Raw genomic sequence first — 17,236 nt, 5'->3', positions numbered from 1 at the left:
GAAAAACCAGGAAGCTAACACCTTAACCCAGTGATCAAATTCAGTTCGCTAATATTGGGATAAACCAACATTATGAGCCACCTAATATGATGCATTGAGAAGAGCACATTATTTTTGTGGTATACCATATGTTCTAGTTTGCTAGCTGCTGGAATGCAATATAACAATGCAATATAACAGAAACAGGGAGATAAATGGGAGAATTTATTAAGTTGCACATTATAGTTCTAAGACTGTGAAAATGTCCCTATTAAAGCAAGTCTATAAAAAATGTCCAAATTAAGGCACCGAAAAGAGGATACCTTCACTTAACAAAGGCATATGAAGTTCTCGGTTTCTCTCTCAACTAGAAAGGCAAAGAACATGGTGACATCTGCTAGCTTTCTTTCCAGGCTTCTTGTTTCATGAAGCTCCTTCAGGGGCATTTTACTTCTTCACCTCCAAAGATATCTAGCTGTGTGAGCCCTCATGGTTCTCGTGGCTCTCCAATGGCTCTGATGAATCTCCCCAAAATGTTCCCTCTTTTAAAGGACCCCAGATAATTATTCAAGACCCACCTGGAATGGGTGTAGTCACATCTCCCTCTAATCAAAGTTAATATTCACAGTCGAATGAGTCACATATTCCTGGAGATAATCTAATTAAATTTTCAACCTAGAGTACTGAACAGGGATTAAAATAAATGGCTGCCTCCACAAAATAGATTAGGATTAAAACATGGCTTTTCTAGGGCACATAATCCTTTCAAATCAGCACACCATACCTGCCAAAAATGCTTAAATGAAATCTAACAATGGGTATGCTGGTTTGAAACTGTTATGTTCTCCAGAAAAGCCATATTCTTTTAATCATAATCCAATTTTGTGGGTGCAGACCTACTGTAGGGTGTGACCTTTTGATTAGGTTGTTTCCATGGAGCTGCAACCCTCCCAATTGTGAGTGGCACCTTTTGATTACATGGAGATGTCACCCTGCCCATTCAAGGTGGGTCTTAATTAGTTTACTGGAATGCTTAAAAGAGCTGACACAGAGAGCAAAGGCCCAGGCAAACACTTACGGAGATGCTCAGAAACAGAAGCTCAGAGAGGGGGCCATTGGAACCAGGAGCTAAAGACAACAAAATCCAGCAGCAAAGGGCCAGCAGACATTGTCGTGGGCCTTCCCATGTGACAGAGAAACCCCTTATGTGAATTGTCCTTTCTTGAGTGAAGGTATTCTCTTGATGATGCCTTATTTTGGACATTACCATGGCCTTAGAATTCTAACATGGAACTTAAACAATGCCCTTTATAAAATCCAATCCATTTCTGATATATTGCATTCTGGCAGCATTAGCAAAACAAACAATGGGGAAACAATCAGAGAGCTCCAAATTGAGAGTTGTTTTCTTTAAAAAATATACAGGTTAATAGAGGCAAAGGTTGAGAAACTGTTCCAGACACCAAAAGACATGGCAACTAAATGCACTGTGTGATCCCGGACTGGACCCTAGGTAAGGAATAAAATGACTGTAATGTACATTATTGAGACAATTAGTGAAATTTGAATATGGACTCTGTATTAGATGGAACTATTGTATCAATGCTTATTTCCTGTTTGGTAATTTTCTCATAGTATGTAAGAGAATATTTTACTATGGCTGTATAAAAGAATGTCCTTACTTTTACAAAATACACATGAAATACACACTAAAAGGGTATGATGTCTAACTCTCTGACGATTCATAAAAATATATGGATGGATAGATAGAAGACATAGACTAAGAGAAAGGAAGATAGAGAAAAAAGAAAGAGAAAGAAAGAATTACAAAGTATATGTGGCAAAATGTGAGGAATCTGTATGAACAACATACTGTTCTCATTACATGTCTATAAGCTTAAAATAATTTCAAAATAAAACATACCCAAAATAGGTTTCAAAACAATCATAAACTGTTCACATTTTTTCAAAATGTATTTCTATATGTGCCTATACACACAGCTTATGTATCTGTATAAAGAAATTCTGGAAAGATATGTATGAAAATAGTAAAAGTGGTGTGATAATTGGGTTCTTGGCCAGGTGATAGTCACCAGTTGTCTGGTCAGGCAAGCACTGGCTTGTGACTGCAAGAATATTTTGTAGCTGGTTGATAACCCAGAAGGCTGGTTTATTAAATTATCAGTCAATTGATTGCATCTGTGACTGATTACCTCTACTATCAACTAAAGGTATATCTTCCACAAACAAGAGAATCCAGTCAGTTGGATCTGGTCCAATCAATTGAAGACTCTTAAGGGAGAAGAGAGACTTTTCACAGATTCTTCAGCCAATGAGCCTCTCCTGTGGAGGTCGTTGAGACCCTTCATAGGAGTTGCCAGCCTTGCAGCCTGCCCTACAGATTCTGGACTCTTCCATACCCACAGTTGCAGAGACACCTTTATAAATCACATATTTACAGATATCTGATGTTTCTGTTTCTCTAGAGAACCCTGACTAAAACAGCTTGGTACTGGGAGTGGTTCTTGAGAAACAGAATTTTAAAAATGGATTTTTGCAATTGGCTTTCTGCTGTAATGAGACTCAAAGGCACTAAAGACTCTATTTCCAATATCAAGATGGCACGGACAGCCTATGGTGTGAGATGACAATAGAGATATGCCAAATGTCACCATTTGATTTTGCTAATTGTGCACTTATATGAGACAAGGCTCTGGGTCAGAGTGTTTTTGACACTTTAACAGAGTTTTGTGAAGTTAAGAGGTATAATGATGTTAGCTGGTTGTTCTTAGATACACTAGATGCAGTTATGAGGGAAAGGGATGAGCTGAAAGCACCAAATTTTCAATTTAACTGCCATAAAAAGATATAAAAGTATCTGTGTGCCCTGAAAGAAAATCTTATTTCCTGTTGTCGCAGACAGGAGCTCTCTGAAACCAGATCCAGAGTCTCACTGTACAAGTAACAGATTTACAACAGAAACTATAATCTCAACCTTGCAGGGTGCCTGCTATTAAACTTCGACTGGAAAAGGGTCGAAGGGCTTTGACCAGAAGGGCTTCAACCGGAAAAGACTGGGATCCTGGAACTTGGGATGGGGACATATGGGTTGATAATGATAGCAGTGGTGATATGGAAACCCTGGATTCTGCCGAATCTTTGCTAGAGAGTCCTGTAATGGTCTGTCCTGAGGGAAAAGCTGCCTCACCACCAGTCTGCTGTGAGGAAAGAGCCTCCAGGTCCCCAGTTTCTCATCCAACTTCAACATAAAGAGATTACTCTTCAGTGCTAATAAACTTGTAACCACCTCTCCTGGGGAAACAGTCCACACTCCTCTGTCTGGAGTGATTTATCCTGTTTCACCAGAAGAAATTGCAATGGAATTCCCTGAGGTAATTGACTTGAAAGATACTTCTAATTATTTTCATGACCCACCTCTACTGCCCTTCTTTTCTTCCAGACCTATAACTAGACTAAAATCCCAACAGGCCCTGAAAGGTAAAGTACAAAGGTACTATCCTCCAAAAGAACTGCATGAGTATTGCAATTTATATAGGTAGAAATCAGGGGAATATGTGTGGGAATGGATATTAAGGGTGTGGAATAATGATGAAAGAAATATAAGATTTATTAAGCTGAATCTATTGATATGGATCCACTAATCAGAGATTCTACATTCAATGTTGTAGTGTTGTAGCTCGAGGAGTTAGAAAGGGTATTAACAGTTTATTTGGGTTGGTGGTTGAAACATGGATCAAAAGGTGGCCGACATTACCTGAAGTCAAAATGCCAAAACTGCCCTGGTATAATGTAGATGAGGAGATCCAAAGGCTTAGAGAGACTGGAATGTTAGAGTGGATTTATCATGGGAGACCTACTTAAAAAACCTCAGGAATGTCCAGAGAGCATACCTTTTACCCAGACTTTGAGGAATAAACTTGTGAAACTAGCTCCATCATCCCTGAACGCCTCTATAGTTGCCCTTCACTGTAGGTCAGATATTACTGTGGGAAATGCAGTCACTGAGCTGGAATCCTTAAACACAATGGGGATGATCAGATCCCAAGTTGTCAGAAGCCATGTGGCAATAGTTAATTGCCATAGACAAAGTGGGCATGGCCACCACAGTAGACAGCAGAGTCAAAGCAGCATTCAAAATAATCTGACTTGCAGAGACTTGTGCCATTGGCTACTAGATCATGGGGTGACTAGAAGTAAAATAGATAGGCAGTCTACTAAATTCTTGTTTGAGCTGTATGCACAGAAGAGTTTTAGGTCAAGTGAACAGATGTCTAACTTGAATTACAAAAACAGAGAGTCACGGCCTCTTAATCAATTACCAGACTTGAGACAGTGTACAAACTCAGAGCCCTTGTATGAGGGGAGGACTGAGTACCCTTGGGAAAGGACCCTTTCACACTGACTAAAATTTATACTGTTAATCTTCCTCCGAGCCTTCCCCAAGGAGACTACAGCCTTTTACCAGGGAAACTGGGCACTGAGGAAAAGGAAGTGTTCAGATATTTTGTGGACTACAAGACAGTGGCTCAGGAGTAACACTAATTCCAGAACACTCAAAATGTCACTCCGGTCCACCAGTCAGTATAGAGGCTTATGAAAGTCAGGTGATTGATGGAGTTTTAGCTCGGGTCCATCTCACAGTGCATTGGACCCATTCTATGGTTATTTCCCCAGTTCTAGAATGCATAAATGGAATTGACATAGCCTGCAACTGGCAGGTCCCCTGCTGGTTCCTGACCTGTGGAGTGTGGGCTATTATGGTAAGAAAGGCTGATCAGAAGCCATGAGAACTGCCCCTACCCACCCAGCAAAATAGTAACTAAGGAACAATACCAGATTCCTGGAAGGATTACAAAAATTAATAATTAGCCATAAGGACGTGAAGGATGCAGAGGTGGTGATTCCCACTTAACTCTCCTATTTGGCCTGTGCAGGAAAAAGATGGGTCTTGAAGGATGACAGTGGATTATCAAAAACTTACCAGGTGGTGACTCCAATTACAACTGCTATTCCAGATGTGCTATCATTGCTTGAGCAAATCAACACATCCCATGGTACCTGGTATGCAGTTATCGTTCTAGCAAATGTTTTTTTCTCAATAGCTATTAGTAAGGCAACCAGAAACAATTTGTGTTCAGCTGGCAAGGCCAGCAGCATACCTTTAGTGTCCTACTTCAGGGGTATATTATTCTCCAGCCCTATGTCATAAACTTGTCTGCAGGGAACTTGATCATTTCCACTTCCCACAAGTTATCACACTGGTCCATGATATCATGTTGATTGGACCTAGTGAGAAAGAAGTAACAACTACTCTAGACTTATTGGTAAGGTATTTGTGTGTCAGGAGATGGGTGATAAATCCAACAAAAAGACAGGAGCCTTCCACCTTAGTGAAATGTCTAGGTGTCCAGTGGTGTAGGACATGTCAAAATATACCTTCTAAGGTGAAGGATAAGCTGTTGCATCTGGTTCCTCCAATGACAAAAAAGGCACAATATCTAGTTTGCCTCTTTGGATTTTGGAGACAGCATATTCCCAATTTTAATGTGCTTCTCTGGCCCATTTACCAAGTGACCCAAAAAGCTGCTAGTTTTGAGTGGAGACCAGAACAAGAGGAGGTTTGCAACAGGTTCAGGCTGCTGTGCAAGCTGCTCTGCCACTTGGACCATAGGATCCAGCAGATCCAATGGTGCTGGAAGTGTCTGTGGCAAATAGAGATGCTTTCTGGAGCCTTTTGCAGACCCATATAGGAGAATCACAATGTAAACCCTTAGGATTTTGGAGCAAATCCTTACCATCCACTGCAGGTAACTACTCTGCTTTTGAGAAACAGCTTTTAGCCTGCTACTGGGCCTTAGTAGAGACTGAATGTTTAACCATGGGCCACCAAGTTACCATGAGACCTGAGTTGTCTATCATGAGTTGGGTATTATCTGACCCATCAAGCCATAAAGTTGGGTGTGCACAGCAGCACTCCATCATGAAATGGAAATGGTATATAAGCGATAAGGCTCAAGCAGATCTTGAAGACACAAGTAAGTTACATATGGAGGTGTCCCAAATGTCCATGGTCCCCACCCTGCTACACTATTTCTCTTGTCTAGCCCAGAGCTGTGAACTCTTGGGGAGTTACTCAGGTCAGTTGACTGAGGAAGAGAAAACTTGGGCCTGATTTACAGATAGTTCTACACTACAGCCCATTTCTGGGATGTCCTTGAAGGACAGTGGTGAGGAGAAATCCTTCCAGTGAGCAGAACCTTAACAAATGCACCTGGTTGTTCATTTTGCTTGGATGGAGAAGTGGCCAGAGGTGAATTTGTAAATTGATTCATGGGCTGTTGCTAAAGTTCGGCTGGATGGTCAGGGGCTTTGAAGGGGCATGATTGGAAAATTGGTGACAAAGAAGTCTGGGGAGGAGGTAGGTGAATAGAACATTCTGAATGGGCAGAAAACACGATGATATTTGTGTCCCATGTGAAATCACCAAATGGTGACTTCAGCAGAAGAAGGTTGTAATAATCTAATAGAGAAGATGGCCTGTCTGTGGATACCAGTCATCCTCTCTTCCTAGCCACTTTTGTCACTGCCCAATGGGCTGATGAACAAAGTGGGCATGGTGATAGGGATGGAATGGAGGTAAAACTTGGGCTCAGCAACATGGACTTCCACTGATCAAGGCCAATATAGCTATGGCCATTGCTGAGTGCCCAATCTGCCATCAGCAGAGTTGTACACTCAGTCCTTGATATGGTGCCATTCCCTAAGGTGATCATCCTGCTACCTGTGTAACTGGAATAGACACATACTCCAGATATGGGTTTGCCTTCCCTGCATGTAATGCTTCTGCCAAAACTACCATCTGTGTACTTACAGAATGCCTTATCCACCATCATGGTATTCCAGACAGCATTGCTTCTGATCAAGAAATCCACTTCATGGCAAATGAAGTGTTAGTATGGGCACACGCTCATGGAATTTTTTGGCCTTACCATGTTCTCCACCATCCAGAGGCAGCTTGGTTGATAGAATGGTGGAATGGCCTTTTGAAGTTCCAATTATGGTGCCCCAAGGCAGCAATACCTTGTAGGACTGGGGCAATGCTCTCCAGGAGACTGTGTATGCTCTGAATCAGTGTCTACTGTATGGTGCTGTTTCTCTGGTAACCGGGATTCATGGGTCCAAGAATCAAGAGGTGGAAATGGGAGTGCCACCATTCACTATTACCCCTAGTGATCCACTAGAAAATTTTTTGCTTTTTGTCCCTGCAACTTTAAAATTTGTGCTTCCTGTCCCTGCAACCTTAAGCTTTGTGGTCTATAGGTCTTAGTTCTAAAAGGAGGAGTGCCACCATCAGGAGAAATTAAGACTGCCACCTAGCCGCTTTGGGCTTCTTATGCCTCTGAATCAACAGGCAAGGAAGGGGATTACTATATTGGCTGGGGTGATTGATTCTGACTATCAATGGGAAATGGGACTGCAACTACACAATGAAGGTAAAGAAGAGTTTCCCTGCAATACAGGAGATTGCCTAAGGGCATCTCTTAGTACTACCATGCCTGGTGATTGAAGTCAACAGAAAACTGCAACAACCCAATCCAAGCAGGACTACCAATGGCCCAGAAACTTCAGGAATTAAGGTCTGGGTACCCCACCTAGGAAAGAACTATGGCCAGCTGAAGTGCTTGCTGAGGATAAAGGGAACATAGAAGTGGTAGTAGAAGAGGGTAGTGATTCCTTAAATATGGAATGGGTAGTAGAAGAAGAAACATGTGACCAGTTACTGAAATGAAGATTGTGATTGCATGAATATGTCCTCTCTCTTTTGTTATGAATATGTTTGCATTTGTACATAAGCAAATATCTTGCTTTCCTCATATGACATAAGTCGTATTATTCATATTATAATATTTAAGTCATAGGATATGAAGTTTAAGAGTGAATGTTACCTAAGGACCTGTACCCTATTCTGGAGAGATGCAGTATGTTTCAGTTGTACACAGGACAGATGAGTATTGTTAGGCAAAATAAATGTCTGTTATTTTGTTCTATTTAGAAATTAAGCATGTTTCAAAGTAATGTGTATAGCTGCCAAGTTGACAATGGGTGGACTCTGACGGTTAGGTTCTGGTGTCAACTTAGCCAAGTGATGAGGCCCAGTTGTCTGGTAAGCAAGCACTAGCTTGCCCATTGCTGCAAGGATATTTCATGACTGGTTGATAAATCATATGGCTGGTGTATTTAATCATCAGCCAGTTGATTGCATCTATGGCTAATTATATCTGAAATCAATTAAGATGTCTCCCACTATGTGATAATCCAATCAGTTGAAGGCTTTTAAGGAAGAAGAGAGACTCCTTCACTGCTTCTTCAGCCAGCAAGCCTCTCCTGTGGAGTTCACCCAGACTCTTCATTGGAGCTGCCAGCTCACAGCCTGCCCTACGGATTTGGACTCTTTGATTTCCATGACTGTGAGACAACTTTATAAATCACATATTTACAGATCTCTCCAGTTGGTTCTGTTTCTCTAGAAAACCCTAACATACTAGGTATATATTTGGAGGAAGGACACAAAAGGACATTTCCACACTGATATTTATAGCCAAGAGATGTAAAGAGCCCAAATGTTCATCAATGGATAAGTGGCTAAACAAGCTGTAGTATATTCATCTGTTGGAATATTATGCAGCTGTAAGACAGAATAAAGCCACAAAACATGGAAGAATGTGGATGAACCTTGAGGACATTATGCTGCATGAAATTGGCCAGGAACAAAAAGACAAACACTGCATGGTCTCACTAATATGAATTAATATTAATGAGTGCGCTTTGAGAGTTTAAGACACAGTTTATCAGGACAAAGAAAGAAGGGAGAGATTGGGCATTTGGTGCTGAAGAAATACACAATGTGCAACAGGCCTGATTGTAAAGATTCAGAAATGGATAGCACAATACTACTTGATGGTAGCATAATAATATGGGTATGCTGAATGAAAATGAATGTGAGTATGGTTGAGGGAGAAGGGCTGGGGCATGTTAAAGGATAAAGACTGAGACAGCATAACTTTGGAATGCCTAGGGAGGAGAATGAAGGTGATTAAATGTAAAAATATAAGAATGTTTTTCCATGAGGAAGAACAAATGAATGTCAACATTGCAAGGTGTTGAAAATGGGATGGTATACAAGAAAGCAGACAATCAATGCAAGCTAGAGACTATAGTTAACAGTAACATTGCAATATGCTTCCACGGAATGTAACAAAGGCAATATGCCAAAACTAAATGTCAATAAGCAGGGAATATGGGGGTTGGAGGAGGTGTATGAGATTTGTTGTGGAAGAAAAAGAAATGTCCTCATGTAGATTGTGATGGTGAAGTCATGGCTATGTGATTATACTGGATTGAATGGTGTGCAAATAAAACTTTTTAAAAATGAACTGAGAGATACAAGTGCTGGAGAAAATGTGGATAAAGAGATGTACCTATTCGCTATTGGTAGCGAAGGAGAGTGGTGCAGCCCCTTGGAGGGCAGTGTAGTGGTTCCACAGAAGGCTAAGGGTGAGGTTGTCATATGATCCTGCAACCCTGTTGCTAGGTATGAACTTGGAGGAAATGAGAGTGGGGACATAAATGGACTTTTGCGTACTGGTGTTTATAATGGCAGTGTTCACTCACCGTAAGGGTACACTGACTGAGGAATGGAAGGAGGAACAGTGATGTATACATCCAATGGACTACTGAGCAGCTGCAATAAGGAACGAGTTGTAAGGCATGCAATTAGACAAATGAAACTTGAGGGCAGTATATTGAATGAAATGTCAGAAAGAAATGATGAACATTATCATGCCTCACTCATATGGACTAACTATAATATACAAACTCGGGGAACAGAAGACGAGAGCAAGAGTTATGAGGTTGGGGCCTATTGTGAATGTTCCTAGATTGTAAGCTCTTACAGCAATCACATCTATTCTGGAATTTTAACTGTCATTTCTAAATTCTGAGATGCTGAGCTCTTTGTGCGTAACCTGGCCATTCCCTGGAACTTCAGATATTTGTGTGACAACTAAGACTCAGAGTTAGAGTTCTGCAGCTATAGAATTCAGCAATACCCCATAATGGCAACTGTTTAATATGTTGAAAAATTGATCAGATTTCAACTAGAGATATGAATGAAGTTGATCTGGATAGGACTAAGGCAGATCAGAACACAGGGTAAAGGATGATATCATCCATATTTTAAAATGTCAACTTCTGTGTAAGATCAAAGGGAGCGATGTTTATTTGGTTCAAATTTTATTTTTTGTGTAGTACATTACCTAATTTAACTTGTATGGTCAGTTTAATTGAACATCATAAGTATAAGGAATCTTGAATAAAGCATGAGATTTTGTTGGTTTGTCCAGGTTAGTGTGATGCGTGAATATATCCCAGAGTAATCTGGGCAATGAGTAAAGAAGTATTTGCAAAGTCCCCTTGAGGGAGTGGGGAGAAAGGAGGAAATATTCAAATTGTCCATGTGGAGAATTTCTGATATTTTCATGAGCAGTGAGGACAACCAAATCAAAAGGCTAAGCCATCTATCTTGGGGCTTGCCTCTGTGCCGGTTTGAAAATATTATGTACCCAGGAAAAGTCATGTTTTAATCCTGACCCAGTCTTAAAGACGCAACTGTTTCTTTTAATCCTGATTCAATGCTATAGGCTGGGATCTTTTTAGATTATTTCTGCAGAGATGCCACATGCCCAATTGTAGGTGTGAGCTTTGATTAGATGGAGACGTGTCTCTACCCATTCCAAGTGGGTCTTGATTAGCTTACTGGCATCCTTTAAAAGAAGAAACACTTTGGAGAAAGTCAGAAATGACAGAGCCAACAGACCCTTCAGAGCAGGGCTGACACAGATGCCAACACTTGGAGAACAGAGAAGCGTATGCTGGGAGTCCAGCAGACATCGCCATGAGATGTTAAGCAAGCCAAAACATGAAGAGAGCCAACGGAAGCCAAGAAATAAAAGACAGTCATGGAGAAGTAAAGTGAGGAACCTCCACAGGAACAGAGGCTGAAAGTAATGGAGTCCCAGAGCAAGGGACCAGCAGATGCCAGCCATGTGACTACCCAACTGACAGAGCTGTTTCTGACCTCTCGCACTTCCTTGAATGAAGGTAACCTCTTGTTGGTGCCTTAATTTGAACAGTTTCACTTCTTTAGGATGGTAAATTTGTAACTTATTAAATTCCCCTTTTGAAAAGCCGTTCCAGTTCTGATATATCACATTCCGGCACCGTGCAAACTAACACAGCCCCTATGAAACTTATTTCTGCAAATGATAGGCTAAGCCTACTTATAAATATGTCTAAGAGTCACCCCCAGAAAACCTCCTTTGTTGCTCACATATGCTCTTTCTCTCTTAGCCAACTCAGAAGGTGAACTCACTGCCCTCCCCCCTATGTAGGACATGACTCCCAAGGATGTAAATCTCCCTGGCAATGTGGGAAGAAATTCCAGGATGAGCCAGGACCTGGCACCATGGGATTGAGGAAGCCTTCTTGACCAAAAGGGGAACAGAGAAATGAGACAAAATAAAGTTTCAGTGCTGAGAGATTTCAGAGTAGAGAGGATATCCTGGAGGTTATTTTCATGCATTATATGGATATTCCTTTTTAGTTTGTAGTACATTAGAGTGGCTGGAGGGAAGCACCTGAAACTGTTAAGCTGTGTTCCAATAGCCTTGATTCTTGAAGATAATTGTATAATGATGTAGCTTTTACAATTTGACTGTGTGATTGTGAAAACCTTGTAGCTGACACTCTCTTTATCCAGGGTGTGGACAGATGAATAAAAAAATAAGGACAAAAAATAAATAAATAGTAGTGGTGGAGATAGGGGAATAGGGGTAAAAAAATGTAAGTAGTACTACAATACTAGTATTACCCCAATGAGAGGGAGGGGTAAGTAGTATGAGATGTATGGAATTTTTCTTTTTTTTTAATTTCTTTTTCTGGAGAGATGCAAATATTCTAGAAATGATCAGGGTAGTGAATACACAACTCTGCGGTGATATTGTGAACCACTGATTGTAATCTTTGGATGTCTGGACTGCATGATGCGTGAAGATATATCAATAAAAATATTAAATTAAAAAAATTCTGAGTAATTCATCTTATAAATCTGAAAGAGAAAAAAAGAGTGAATGTTGGCTAAGGATATTCTGGAGAGATTTCATGCATTTCCAGTTGTAAACAGGACAGTTGAGTATTGTTAGGCAAAACATATGTCTGCTATAGTGTTTTATTTAGAGATTAAGCATCATTTAAGGTGATGTGGATAGCTGCCAAGTTGACAAGGGGTGGACTCTGATGGTTGGGTTCAGGTGTCAACTTGGCCAGGTGATGATACCCAGTTGTCTGGTCAGGCAAGCGCTGGCCTAACCATTATTGCAAGGATATCTCTTGGCTGGTTGATAATCCAGAAGGCTGACTAATTAAATCATCAGTCAGGTGATTGCATCTATGATTGATTACATCTATGAGCAACAAAGGGTGTGTCTTCCACAAGTAAGAATCCAATCAGTTGGATTTGATCCAATCAGTTGAAGGCTTTTAAGGGAGAAGAGAGAATTTTCACTGATTCTTCAGTCAACGAGCCTCTCCTGTGGAGTGTGTCAAGAACTTTTATTGGATTGGCCAGCCTCGCAGCCTACCCTATGGACTTTGGACTCTTGCATCCCCATGGTTGCATGATACACTTTTATAAATCACATATTTATAGACATCTTTTATTGGTTCAGTTTCTCTAGAGAACTCTGATTAATACAAGTGGGTATCTGGAAGGGGGGAATTTAATATATTTTATATCTTTTCTTGATATAAAAGAAAATTTATATGAGTCTTCTCAGTGAGCACAGACAACATATATTATTTGCAATCAAAGGAATAATAAAAGTTTAACAAATAAGCAAGAAAAAAAGACACATATCGGTTTCCTCTGGGGAAAAGTCATATAAGCAAATATGGGTTTTTGTTCACTTATTGCTGCCTTTTCATCTGGCCAGGTGTGAATCTTGTCTAAGAGAAACTAAAAGCAAAGCTTAGTCACCTGCAAACAGAAGGTTTTGGGAGTCAAGCTCTGCTTGGGAGGTGAACTGCTGAGCTCCAGGGGCTGGATTTGATGCGGTTGTAGCTGCTGTGGCGTCTGACCCTGGGCAGAGGAGCTCTGTGTCTATGCGAGCTGCAGCCTTATTAAAAATGTTAAAAAGCCAATCCTGACAGATCCCAGCACTCCCTGCAGTAACTTCTCCTGTGAAGAGCACAGCAGGTAGGCCTGTCCTCGGTGGGTGGCTACCGCTGCCAATTTTCTTAAGCAGGGCAGGTCCCGTTGTTTGAGTTGGCAGGATTCTTATTGGATGAATCATCTCTGCCTGGGATACCAGAGACCAGCTGTGTCAGAGGGACTTTGATAATGTCCCCAAAGCTTGTATTCTTTGCTTGCCTTCATTGAAGTGATTATAGTCCCTGTCAGTAAAGTAGCAAACCCACGTTCACTCTGATTTCAAATATATATTGTATTAAGATGGTATAATACAGATTTTTAAAATCTTCTTCATGAATTTTATTTCTCTTCATGCACTTTATTCTTACCCTTATTTGTAATTTGCTAATTGTATGATTAAATTTAAAAGGATGCATGCTTTTATATGAGTCAATATTAGAATCACTGAGAATAATGCTCAGAATATTTATGTTCATTATGAGTAACACTTTCCATGTAAATATACTTACAAATCAGATATTCCTCAAATCTCACAGCCTATATTGTTTCAGAAATAGGCAGAAAACAGGAAGGATAGGGTCTATAGGAGAATTCTGGAAGCTGGATGCTTCCTACTGGACTTTGGTGATTTTTACACACTTCTGGAAGTATGTCCAGCCCAGCCACTGCTGGGTGATTCCCATACAAGCCCCCAGCATGGCCTCTTCCTGTTCTTGGCCACTCTCTGAGGTTGATCATGTGTACTGAGTTTAGTCAGTGTACCATACCAGACTATTTTGCTGAGTTTGGAGTTTCCCAGAATTGCTGTATTTTTAGGAATATCTTCAGGAAAGGAATAGAATATCTGTTGTGGGAAAGGCTATGTCCCTCACATGGCCCTAAAGTTCTCAGTGACCAACTGAAAACCAGCATTTCCAGGCACACACCCTGTACCTTCTGACATCCATGCCATTGCATAAGCTATTCCTGCTTCTAGGAATGCCCTCCCTCCCATTCCTGAGTATAAAATTAGACCCATCCCCAAGCCCTAGCTAATACCAGCCCCTCCATGAAGGCTTCTTTGACACCCCCACACAACTAGATGTAACATCTTCCTTCTCTGAACAACACTGTGCCACCATATGTGGGACTCTGAGCATATCTGCTTCACTTTACAGTTGCTTAGCACACCAAGACCTTGTAGCTCTCCAGAGGAAGCAAAAGAACACAGAGGTAAGAGCAAAGATCTGCAGCAATCCAACTGAGTTTGAATCCCTAATATCTTACTTCACGCTTGTGTACTTTGGACACATTATTCAATCTCTCTGTAGCTGTTTCCTCACCTTTAAAAGGAACTTACAAATAGTACCTACTCATAAGGTGGTGTTGAAAACCATGTCTCTAAATGCTTAGTGAAATTAGTAATACAGCTAAAAAGCAAAAACTCAAGGTGTGAGTTTGATTGGGTTCATCTCACATCTCTTTCAACTTACTTACTGTGCAACCTTGGACATGTTACCTTCCTACTCTCTTTCCCAGTGATAAAAATATCACCTACCTTAGAGGTGTATGCTGAGCCAACCAATCTAACACAAACTCTAATAAATAGTATTTATTATGGGATCAAGGACAAGTCAGGCTTTAAGTTCATGTCAAGTACTTAAATAACATTACTTGCTATCATTTACTTTCATGAATGTTATGGTAGATTGAATCATATACCCCAACAAAGACATGTCCTTACTCTTTTTTCTTTTTTTTTTTACATGGGCAGGCACCAGAAATCGAACCCGGGTCCTCTGGCATGGCAGGCGAGCATTCTTGCCTGCTGAGCCACTGTGGCTGCCCATGTCCTTACTCTTAATCTGTGTTCCTGTGGATATGAACCCATTTGTAAATGGATAATAAGATTACTATCAATTAAGGTATAACTAATTTGTGAATAAGATCTAAGATCCTACTTAGGTGTGGTGAAACCGAATTAGGGTAGGCCTTAATCCATGTTACTAGAGGCCTTATAAAGAGAAGCTGAGGTAAAAGGAAGCCCCCAGGAAGAAGCCAGAAGAAAACTGGAAGAGCAGACACAAGGAAAGAGAGCTCACCATGTGATAGGAAGCAGAGATCGTCAAGGAAATGCAAGGACTGTGGCAAGTCAGTTCCAGAGGAACATTACAGACTTTGGGGAGAAAGGACAGCCTTGCCAACACCTTGATTTTGGACTCCATGAGACAATAAGTTTCTGTGGTTAAGCCAACCATTATGTGTTGTTTGCCATAGCAGCCCTGGCAAATTAACGCAAATGCTTACTGCATGACTCTTAGACATTGCCTTACCTGGGACAACTGAGGAGTTAGGAGAGGAAGACAGAGTGGGAGAGTGAGTGAGAGAGATTTAATATTCCTTCCTCTTCTCTTTTCTGACTCAATTTTATCACAAATTACCTCTCTTGGATGAGAATGTTCTGTCTGTGAAGCTGGACCCTAATCTATTGTTTCTACTCGGTGTCTGGAGGGTGCTGGTATGCAGCATGCCTGTGTGTCAAAACAGGCACTGAGCATTGCAAAAGCATGACGTGGAGTACAGAGCTTGACTTGCTGTTCTTTATCACCTTCTTAGCACTTCATCCTCAGAGTCACTGGAACTTCTGAGCTTCTATTTCCCACCAGTACTCTGAATTTACTAATCATTCCCTCCACTCTACTCTGAAAGCAATTCTAGGATTTCACACCTAGTTTGCAGTCTTTCTTAAACTTCCCTGAGTGATGAAAGAAACAGCCTTCCAATGGAAATGTGCTCTTAGAAAATCCTTCCTCCACTCCTTGAACATTTTTTATTCTTATCATTTGTTTTGTTTATTTTATGTTTAAATAAGAGATAAGAGATCTGTGTATTTGCAGACTTGGAATCTACTGGTTTTGACTTCACTCCTATTTTACTCTTATCTTTGGCCATCTTTTCTCCCATCATCTGATACCATCATACTCTAACTTGCTTCTAATTCCCAAACTTTGCAGCATTAGAATAAATAAAACTTACACTTCTGGTCTCTAAAATATTTTTCTTTTAGAGAAAACAACTGACCATCATGTTTAACATTCCCCAATGGACAACCCCATGGTGTTTATTTTAAAATATTTTCAAAGCATTACTGTAGTCTTTAAACTTCAGGAACCATAGAAGCCTAGGGCATGAGCGATCATACAGAGCAGTAAGCTCATCTCTTGTTCATATACCTTTAGAGTTGGAGGGTAACTTGGATATTATACAGTTAAGTCTTCTCATTTTTCAGATAAGGAAGCAGATACTCAAAGAGAGGACCTGGGAAATTAAATATCTATAGCTAAGCAATGGTCCTCAACGAGGGGTGACTTCACCCCACAAGGGGACATTTAGCAATATCTGGACAAGATTTTTGCTTGTCACTGTTGGGGTGGGGGTGGTGTTATAACTGACATCCAGTGGGTAGAGGCCAGAGATACAGCTAGCATCCTACAATGTACAGGTGCGACTCCTCAATAAAAAAATTATTGAGCCCAAAATGTCACTAATGCTAAGAGTGAGCAACTCAAAACACCACACTTGCTTCAATAATCCTTTTAGTCTCATGCCAAAATATATCCATAACCATTCATAAGTACTTCATAATCCAAATTAAATTAATTTTCCCTGTCTTTGATAAAGAAAGGAGTCTTTTGGTTTTTATTTCACCACCTTCCTTGGTAATCTTTTTAATGTTTCATGAAAGAGGCTATATATGGCCTCACGGGTCAATGAGGAAGTATATATGTCAGGGAAATTTGGTGGGGAGTGGAGGATTTTGATTCTAGATTATATTTTAGTGATGTTCATAACAGCTGTACTCCACCCATTCATGGATCACTGAGGAGCCTGAGGAGGGTCAGAACACACAAATTGATTTTTATGGTAACTGGCAATGGATATGGGTAGAAAATTAGATTTCAACTGAATGACAAAATGACAATCCAATTT

At 40.5% G+C, this 17,236-nt stretch overlaps 1 protein-coding gene and 1 long non-coding RNA gene across 6 annotated transcripts in view; one reads left to right on the top strand and one right to left on the bottom strand.

The window, feature by feature from the left end:
* Positions 1–17,236, bottom strand: part of AGBL1 (AGBL carboxypeptidase 1) — an 872,209-nt gene that overhangs the window by 357,520 nt on the left and 497,453 nt on the right. The window lies entirely within an intron of this gene.
* Positions 1–17,236, top strand: part of LOC143652496 (uncharacterized) — a 59,998-nt gene that overhangs the window by 2,860 nt on the left and 39,902 nt on the right. For both annotated transcript variants that reach the window (XR_013160725.1, XR_013160724.1), the window contains exon 3: positions 1,405–1,492. This is a non-coding gene — a long non-coding RNA (uncharacterized LOC143652496). The remainder of the gene's footprint in view (positions 1–1,404; positions 1,493–17,236) is intronic.

This window comes from Tamandua tetradactyla, chromosome 12, assembly GCF_023851605.1.
Source record: "Tamandua tetradactyla isolate mTamTet1 chromosome 12, mTamTet1.pri, whole genome shotgun sequence".
NCBI classification, from domain to species: Eukaryota; Metazoa; Chordata; class Mammalia; order Pilosa; family Myrmecophagidae; genus Tamandua; species Tamandua tetradactyla.
Note: the sequence above shows the minus strand (reverse complement) of the source record. Positions and strands in the feature narration are given on the sequence as shown.